Raw genomic sequence first — 9,581 nt, 5'->3', positions numbered from 1 at the left:
CTCGATAGTCAGATGTATCTGGTCAAAATATTTAAAAGGGATTAACTTCGTTAAATATATATATATATATATATAAAGAACTATGCTTGATGGCATATTGACGGAAAATTATGTATGTGGCGGACATTGAAGCATCATTTTGAAATGGCCTTTACAGTTCTAAGATTAAATTCGTATGAAAATCTTTATGATAGAATTGATCTAACGAAAACAAAACTTCGCGACAAAATCCAACAACCTTAGTACGTATTAACCTTTAAAGAGGAGTGATTCTTGAAGTTCAGGTTCTATGAGAGAATTGATCTAGCTGTTTTCAAAGAAATGAATTTTCTAGAAAATAGTACTACATCCAGGGTTATACCTGCCTGACCTGACTACATGACCTGCCCACCTCAGCCTCCTAGACTTGATGACCCTAACAATGTTAGGTAAACCGTATAAATTATGTAGTTCCTCGTTATGAAGTTTCCGCCATTCCCCATTACCGTTCCCCTTGGGTCCGAATATTCGTCTCAGGATCTAGTTCTCAAATACTTTCAGTCTTTCTTTCCTCAGAGTAAGTGACCATGTTTCGCAACCATACAGAAAAACAGGCATGATTATCGTTTTATATATTTTAAGCTTCAAATTCCTCGACAAAATTCGCGACGACAGATGATTTTGAACCGAACAGTAACACGAATTCCCTGCTTTTAGTGGACATTTAATTTCTTCGTGAGTATGATTTTCGTCTGTTAATACTGATCCTAGATATTTGAAAGTATCCACTTTATCAAAAGTATTATTTAATATTTTAACGTGTCCATAATTTGCTGTATTACGGTCCCGACGCACTTCCATATATTTAGTTTTCTCTGCACTTACTTCTAAACATATGTCCCTGCAAGCATTTAATAAGATCTCTGCATTTCTTTCTATTCTCCTATCATCCCCTATTAAATTTACATCATCAGCATATGCCATAATCTGGTGAATACCGTTCAACTCTATTCCCTGGCTGTATCTTTGATTTTCCTCATAGCGTATTCCAGAACAAAGTTCAATAACAGTGGCGACAACACATCTCCTTGTTTCAGGCCATTTTCGACGTGAAAGCTCGTGGACGAAAATTTTCCTACCTGGACATTACTTTGAGATTCATTTAAACATATCTTAATTAATCTAATTAGCTTTCTCGGTATTCCAAGTTCTGTAAGAACGTTGTATAATGTTTCTCTCCTAACCGAGTCGCAGGCTTTCCTAAAATCAATAAATAGTTGATGTACCAGGGTATTGTATTCCCACTTCTTTTCGAGTATTTGTCGAATGGTAAATATTTGGTCGATAGTTGATCGATTTCGTCTAAATCCGCACTGATAATCTCCAATAATTTTATCTGTATATGGGGTCATTCTTGCTAATAGAATATTTGAAAGGATTTTATAGGATGTTGACAGAAGAGAAATGCCTCGATAATTATTAGTCAGTTTTGTCGCCTTTCTTGTGAATTGGAGCAATGATTGATTCTTTCCACTCTTTGGCAATTCTTCCTTGTTCCAGATAAGGAGAATGAGTTTGTATATCTTGTTCCACAATTTTTCGCCTCCAGCTAAAATTAACTCAGAAGGAATTTCATCTACACCCGGAGATTTGGTTTAATTTCTTTATAGCGGTTTCTACTTCTATTCGGTTCTAGAATATACGCTTCTGCGGTATCTGCTTTTCTCCACGCACATTAGTTTTTGGCTGCGTGTTAAGCAAATCGTCAAAGAAATCTTTCCATCTATTTAAGATGCTATCCATATCAGTGAGAACTGTTCCGTCAGCTTTCTTTAATATATAAGCACGAGGTTGATAGCCTTTCTTAAATTCGTTGATCCCCTTATACATGTCCCGAGTGTTTTTATTTTTACTATTATCTTCAAGTCCTTAATTTTAGGTTTAAAAAATCGCGTTTCTTTGTTCTAAAAGTTTTGGAAGTTTCCCGCCTGATATCTGCGAAATTTTGTGTAGTTATTTCATTCGGATTTTGTAGCTACCGTAATTTTGCCTGTTTTCTTTCTCTGCCAGTTTAATGCATTCCTGGTCAAACCATGGTTTGTTCCTACGTACTTCCGCGTGTCCCACTTTCTCTTTTGCAGAAATTTTAATGCTATCTCTAATTTCAATCCAAGTATTCTCAACACTAGTGCGCTTCGAATCTTCTAAAGCCGAGAATTTATCTTGTATTCCTCTCTTACCTGGCTCTTTCCTAATTTCTTTCAATTAAATCTCTCTGTTTTCGGACATTGAATATTTCCTTTATTCAACGATAATCTCTCTCTTATTATCGCTGCTACCAGGAAGCGGTCAGTGTCACAATCAGCCCCTCTAAATGAACGGACATCAATTAGGCTAGTTGCCTCCTTCTATCTACTAAAACGTGAACAATTTGATTATGTGTTTTTCCGTCTGGTGAGGTCCAAGTGTATTTATGGATGTCGGGATGTGGTAATTTTGTACTTTTCACGATTAGATTTTTGGATGTTGCAAAGTTCACGAGTCTAACACCGTTGTCATTACTTTCCTTATGCAGACTTTCGTTCCCTATAACTGATTTGAAAATATCCTCTCGTCCTACCTTCGCATTGAAATCCCCTAATAGAACTTTCATATGGTATCGCGGGAGTTGGTCAAATATCCGTTCCACTTCTTCGTAAAAACTGTCTTTTATATCGTTATCCCTATCTTCAGTTGGGGCATGTACATTTAAAACAATAATATATCACCACCGACCCTTAAGAGTAATAAAAGAAAGTCTGTCAGTAACAAATTCAACCTGCGTAATTGCTGGTAATATTCGTTTGTGAACAAAAAACCCTGTTCCTAATTGGTGGTTTTTATTTCCTTCCCCGTGAAAGAACGTAAAATTTCCGGAATTCACAGATCCATTTCCTTCCCACCTAACTTCCTGAACTCCTATTAGGTCCACCCTGTATTTCTCTAACTCACTCGTTACGAATTTTAACGTGTCTGCCCTATAGGCAGACACAGACGACACGACACAGACTTCTAATATTCCATGTTCCGAATCCCATGTCCATTTTCTTTTGCTGTGGTCGTGCCAAGTTATCAGTCCTTGTCCGAGGCTTTTGTGAATGTTTCTGAACAAGTGCCTTTTTTTTTTTTTTTTTTTTTTTTTTTTTTTTTTTTTTTACAGGATGAGGTTGTTAACCTTATCAAAACCAAGCTGGAGGACCACTCCTAGTCGTCTGTCCACGACTGCTTATTCAGTATATTTGCAGCTAACCTCTATATCCAGAGGCCTTCTCCTTGATCCGCAACCTGAGGACGCGCCATGCACTGGTGACAGGAACCCACGTTACACGGTTCCTGTCACCAAAAATATAAAAACAGAATTTTTAATTTGGTCTCGACACGTCGAACGATGTGACCTCTAGGCGAGTAACCACTTTTACATCGGGATGAATGAACAATCAAAAGTCTGTTCGGTATGTAGAGCCTGGGAAATGTGTAAATTCACTGAAATCTCAAATTCGTTTTTTTTTTTTTTTTTTTTCTCATGATCACCATACTTTCTTCTCTCGTATCTTCGCTCGAAAGTAAAAAATGGTAAAAATAGAGAAAATCGAAAATAAAAAAAGCTTATTCTTAGGCAGTCATGCAATAGTAAAGTTGGCTAATAAAATAGAAACTGTGTCCACCTAGTTAGGTAAATGAAAGTAACAAAGTTGATGATTAAATCGGTATCAATGGCGTAGGGAGGGCACAGAATCGGTTCAAGCATTTCCCCCTTCCTTTAGTACAGTGACACTCAAATGGATTCTACTTTCATGTAGTATGTTCCATTTGTGATTCTTTTATATAGGCATGTGAAGACTATTTTACATAGATAGTTTGTCACGAGAAACTAGCTTTACACAGACATGTTTAAAAATTGACTTTCCATAAGCTTTATTCTTAACCCCACATAGCTCCTTCGTAACTAAGCATATGCGCCTTTGGCATGGGAGACCTGGGTTCAATTCCCGGCGGGAGCTCATTGTTCGGATTCCATGTTAAGCAGTACGTCCTTATTTCATATAGCTTCGATGCTGAAAAGGACGCTCAAGTTGATTCTTAACCTACACAGGATTTAGCAGGTCAGTTATACTGTATTCTTAATCTTTTTTAACTCTTTTACCGTTACCCTAGGCATCAAAATTTACCACTTGTAGATGGGAACAGGGAACATTAAAAGAGAAAGTGGATGTTTTAAGTTTTTATATTATTATTATTATTACTGAAGTGTTAATTGAATGGTTCACCCTCTTCCAGCCAGCTCCCGCCTAGTGGTCATTGTGCTGAACAAACACCCTGTGTGTAGGATTTCTCCGGGTTCCGCTTACTTCCACTTTCTTTAGTCCAATATTTCTTTCATTCTCATCATCGACGTCTTCTGTAGCTTAGTCGGCATAACCATTACTTAAGAGCCGGCGGGACTCAAGTGACCTTGACAAATCGAAGATAGAGTTTCTCCTTGCAGTTCAAAGTGTTTCCTTATTTTGGCAACAGATGGGGTTGTCGCTGAAATGCCGTCAAAGCAAATGCACCCGTCCTTTTCCTTCGTTTTCCCCTGCATGTGGTCAAAGTTGGACAGCGTAGGAGGGGGGTGGTTACGGCTGTAAATGGGACAGAAGAATGAAATTCTTTTCTTTTGGCTAAAAGAGAAACAGAACTGAAGAAACAAATAAATAAGAGGGACCAACATGATATCAACCGTCAGCTCCGTGTCAGAGAGCCACTCAAATATCTACAACGGTCACAAACATACCATAGAGAACTAAAGCACTTGTCGCCTGTCTCTTTCTCAAAGGATTCTACTTATGGTAAATAACAGAATAGTGCGGGAAGAATCTGATATAAAATGAAGAGCCATGCCAATATTTAAAAAAAAAAAAGAAAAACACACACACGGGAGAGTCGATATTCTAATTTATTTAGGGCCTTCGTGGTTAAAAAAAAAAAAAAAAAAAAAAACTTGGAATTGAAAGGCAGAAAACCCAGACAAAGATTTGAAATGTATTAACAATGTGAATCATTTTTTTAGTGGAATCCATTTCCTTATTTTCTTTTCAAAATATGACCACCAGATTTACCCTCTTTCTCGCCTTCACATTCGAATGGTCCTGGGTTCGATACTAGTTGCTGACCATCCTGAGTTTTTCCTATTATAACAGGAAAAAGCCGCAATGTTACATTCAGCCTTGGGGGCCGGCTTAGGAGGACAGGAGGGAGCACATGCCCTGCTTGGTGTTGGTTTTTATTGAGGGAAATAGACCACTTTATTAACAATAGATTTAAAAGATGTGTCACTCATGTCCAAAATTATTGTCGCATGTCTATAAATATGTTATTGTAGGAATATAATTTGATAACGAATTCACCCGGTATTTCTTATAATGTTAGTATGCGTACAATTGGCAAAGATATGTATATGGCAAATTTCATGTCAGAAGAGCAGTAAATAAGAACAATAAAACGAAAACAAAACTTTCGTGTCCATTTAGCAACATTTTCTTTTATTCATTGTAATCTTCGTATTTATAATTACTGTATTTTCCTATGAAATTTACCACATATATTTCCCGATTGTACACATAGTATCAGTATTAAAAGTCTCCTGCAAAATCATTATTACATGATATTTTTACAAGAAGACAGTTATAGATATGCGACAATCATTTTGGACATGAGTGTACAAGGATGTAACAGGTGTTTGTTTCAAACATTAAATAAGTGTTCGTATAAATTGAACTTGTTTCCTGACGTCATAGAACTAAGAACTGTTGCAGAGCGATGTAAGTCCGGTGACAATACAACATTCCATTCTTACTTTCATACTTTGCAATATATCTATTTATTTTAAAAGCAAATTTTAATATGTTTTTATTTTCAACTTCCTTATCCTAAAATAAATACTAGCCTTTAACCAGCCCTGGTATCCCTGGTTGCATATCACTTTAGGATTTGGAAAAGGTGTCCAACGAATTAAAAAAAATGATAAGACACCTTTTAAAGACATTCTTTTGTTAATAAATTCCCACTAAAAAGTTAAAAATAATTTTGTTTATGCAAGACTAAATAAAAAGAATGGAGCGCGTCATTTTAAGAATTTATAAAGTAACTGTAAGCCTATATGAGAGCGCATCCCTTTTTTTTTTTTAGTCACGCATAAACATTTTTTTAAACTTTTAAGTGCGAATTGATTAATGAAAGAATGTCTTTAAAATGTTTATTATTATCTTTTTTTATTATTGTTAATGTTTGCGTCCTTGGCATAGGGTGTTTATTTTGGTAAGGTACCGTATGGTACGTTTCTATACTACTAGGGTATATTAAAATTTAGTTTCCTATGCGTTAGTACATACATTAAAAAACATTCTTTTTAAAGAATTACTACCGCTCCGCTAATAAGAGGGAGACAGATTGAGGATACCAAACACCCCTACCGTTGATTGAGAAATATTTAGGTGTCGACACTGATGAGTAACATCTACATATGAATTTGAATGTTTTATGGGCTTTAGACAATTGATTCAGACCGGGAAACATGGGGGACAGAATGTTGGAAGCAAGTAGTCCAGTCCCTAGTTTGAATGCCTGGAATGAGTAAGGACTCTTCCCCCCTTGGTAAAACCTGCCGGAATTGGAAGCAATATCAAAGAAACACTGTTTCGAAAAAAGAGGGAGCAAACATGCATAAATAGTCAGAGTCGGATTTAGGTTTAATGGGGCCCCAAGCTGTTGAAGGTAATGGGATCCTTTATGTGTCCAGATGAACATAGGCACCCTACATACAGCAATGAAGAAACTAGAGATAATTTAGGAAGCAGACTGGTAGAAGGAGCCCTATTAATTACACGAACGTAGGCTACACAGCAGGAAGCACTGTTGCTACGTATATATAAATTTTATTTTATTTTTTTAAATTTTCTTATATTTTAGAAATCCAGTTTTTATTTAGATTTTGGGGCCCCCAAGAGAGCGGGGCCTTAAGCTATAGCTTGTTTAGCTTACACGTAACTCCGGCACTGTAAATAGTATACATATACAGGCGCGGAACCAAGGGTGGCTATAGAGGCTATAGCCGCCCCCCCCCCCTTGACGCTCAGGTATACACTGGATAAAATGGGCTTCAATCCTGTTTACTGTGGATAAAGAGGCAAACTATGGTTTAGCTCCTCCCTTGATCATATCCTGGATCCGCCACTATATATATATATATATATATATATATATATATATATATATATATATATATATATATATATATATATATATATATATATATATGTACATGTATGTATGTATATAAATGTGTGTGTCTAGTATGTTGTACGATGGAAGCTGATGAAAGAGCTTTATACCATATTATTCTTGATTTTTTGACAGGTAAACAAAGAATATTTCGGGAATTAATCTATCCTAAAGATTATAATAATGTGTCTTATTTTTTCTCTTGCATGTATATTCTTAGTCCTGCAGGAAGTTTTCGTTTCTTTCTTGGAATAGATAAACGAAGACTGGTTCGGCTTCTCCTTCACAAATTTTTGTCGAAAGGTTGACTTTATCGCTACAAACACAAATTACTTCTTCTCACAGAAACCATCTACAAACACACTGTACTGCTGAAACAGAAACCATCAACCAAAGAGGTCATAAATTTTGCCATTCCTCGTGTTTGAAGTTCCCGTTCTTCACAACGATTTCCTTCCTCCCGCCCCTGTTAAGAAGTTCAAAGTAGATTTTCAAAAGGACTGGCTCCCGCTGAGAAGGAAAGTGGAATGAGGAATGACTATAGTGCCATCTAGCAGTTATACGGCCAAGTAGGTGAACACGAAAAAATCTGATTTCTGTAGATTCAATTATGAAGGATATAATTTCTCATCGATTGTGAAATGGATGTCTTTGGAAACAGCGAAAAAATAGTACAGTAGCGCACAAATACAAAGATTGTACTCCATTCTCAAAAAAGTCCGGAGTTTTTAGCTCTTTTCCTTACTGTAAAAAAACAGAAGACTTTTCCGTCTGATTTTGATCATTTTCTTATGGGAATTTGGATTATAATTATCTGTATTTATAAGAAGAAAATATCACGCACAGCGTTCAAATTGCACCTTTAAAATGAGATGCATCATATTTAGTGCGCTACTGAGACATTTTTGCGAAAGAACGAAATGAAACCGTGATTTGCCTAAAGAATGGTTGAGATCCCATGTTAAATTGAACACCAATATTCCGGCCGCTGTGGCGCACTCCTTCTCCCTCTTAAAAACAAATTTTCTTACGGCTCTTGTGAGTTCTGTATCCCTGCTTTCTACATGAAATTTGCCTCGAAACTTTCCGTTTTAATATTTAGCTAGTTGTAGGGACGTATGCAGAGGGTATGTCCTGATCACTGCCTTCTACATCCGTCCGCTCCCTCTAAGCTGCCTGCTCAATCAGCCAAAAAATGTGTGTACCTGTCATAACGAATTTGCCACTAGGTGGCAGGTCCTACCATGGCATCCTACCGTTTGACAGTCAATCCTGTTGCGTTGCAGTTTGACATCTGTACGTACACAATACATGCTAATAAAAAGAATGTAAAGAAATTTAAATGGTTTGCGTAAAAGAAATAATATGCGGTAGTCATTGAAGAAGTAGAAAAAAATATGTGTTCAAATAGAAACACATTTGTTGATGTTACGGCTGAGGCACAAAAATGAAAATACGCTCAATCATATATTGGCCTAAATAGAATACTATATACAATTTTATGCTTTCGTATGAAGGAACTCTGATGCTATAAGCAAGAGTGCCGATCCTGGGGGCGGGGGCCCCGGCCCCCCGCATTGTACTTATGAATATGCGATATTCGGTATAATTTGAATGCAGTGACCTTAATCTGACAGTGACCTCTAACCATGACACTTAATTGACGCATATTTGGTTGGCTTGGACATAGAATCATACCATACAGCTTTTTCTTTGTTATCACTTCGATTTACGTTTTTTCAGGCTCTTTCAGAATTTAACATTGGAATCCCATAAGGAAAAAAAAAAATCGAAATTTGATCTTTGACCCTATATCTCTTCAACCTTCAGTACAAGTGACATGCTTCTATGGCGAAACAAAAATTATGTCTTTCGTCTAAAGTTACACCAAATTCCACGGCTTTACCTCATACCACTTTTGCACAGTGAACAAATGAAATTGACACACGAATTAATCAACACTGTATATATCAGTGGCGGCTGGTACTATATGTTGCATGGTTGTGCAACCGGATATTTTTTTAAATACTAAAAATATTTTTAAGTGTTAAAGTAGTGTATCAGTAAAAAATAAACCTTTGCTCTTGAGCGCAAAACAGTATTGATGCATTTCTGAAAAAAGTCAATTAAAAAACGGAAAGAAAGAGAGAGATTTACCTTTCCAGTGGCAGCGAACGTTGCCACTGGAAGCAGTAACATTGAGCATATGGCAGCGAGCTCCTATCTCTTAACATGGGGAAGTGGATTTATTCTTGCAACACTCCTATCTTCCCGTATTGGTCCCTTACGGTTGCATTTTTTCC

The 9,581-nt window shown here is 36.6% G+C and overlaps 1 long non-coding RNA gene across 1 annotated transcript in view; it reads right to left on the bottom strand.

The window, feature by feature from the left end:
- Positions 1–9,581, bottom strand: part of LOC145664511 (uncharacterized) — a 165,590-nt gene that overhangs the window by 82,223 nt on the left and 73,786 nt on the right. The gene's annotated exons all lie outside the window — the stretch shown is intronic.

Source organism: Thermobia domestica, chromosome 11 (assembly GCF_964235325.1).
Source record: "Thermobia domestica chromosome 11, izTheDome1.hap1.1, whole genome shotgun sequence".
In the NCBI taxonomy this organism is placed as follows: domain Eukaryota; kingdom Metazoa; phylum Arthropoda; class Insecta; order Zygentoma; family Lepismatidae; genus Thermobia; species Thermobia domestica.
This window is presented reverse-complemented; position numbering and strand designations above follow the sequence as displayed.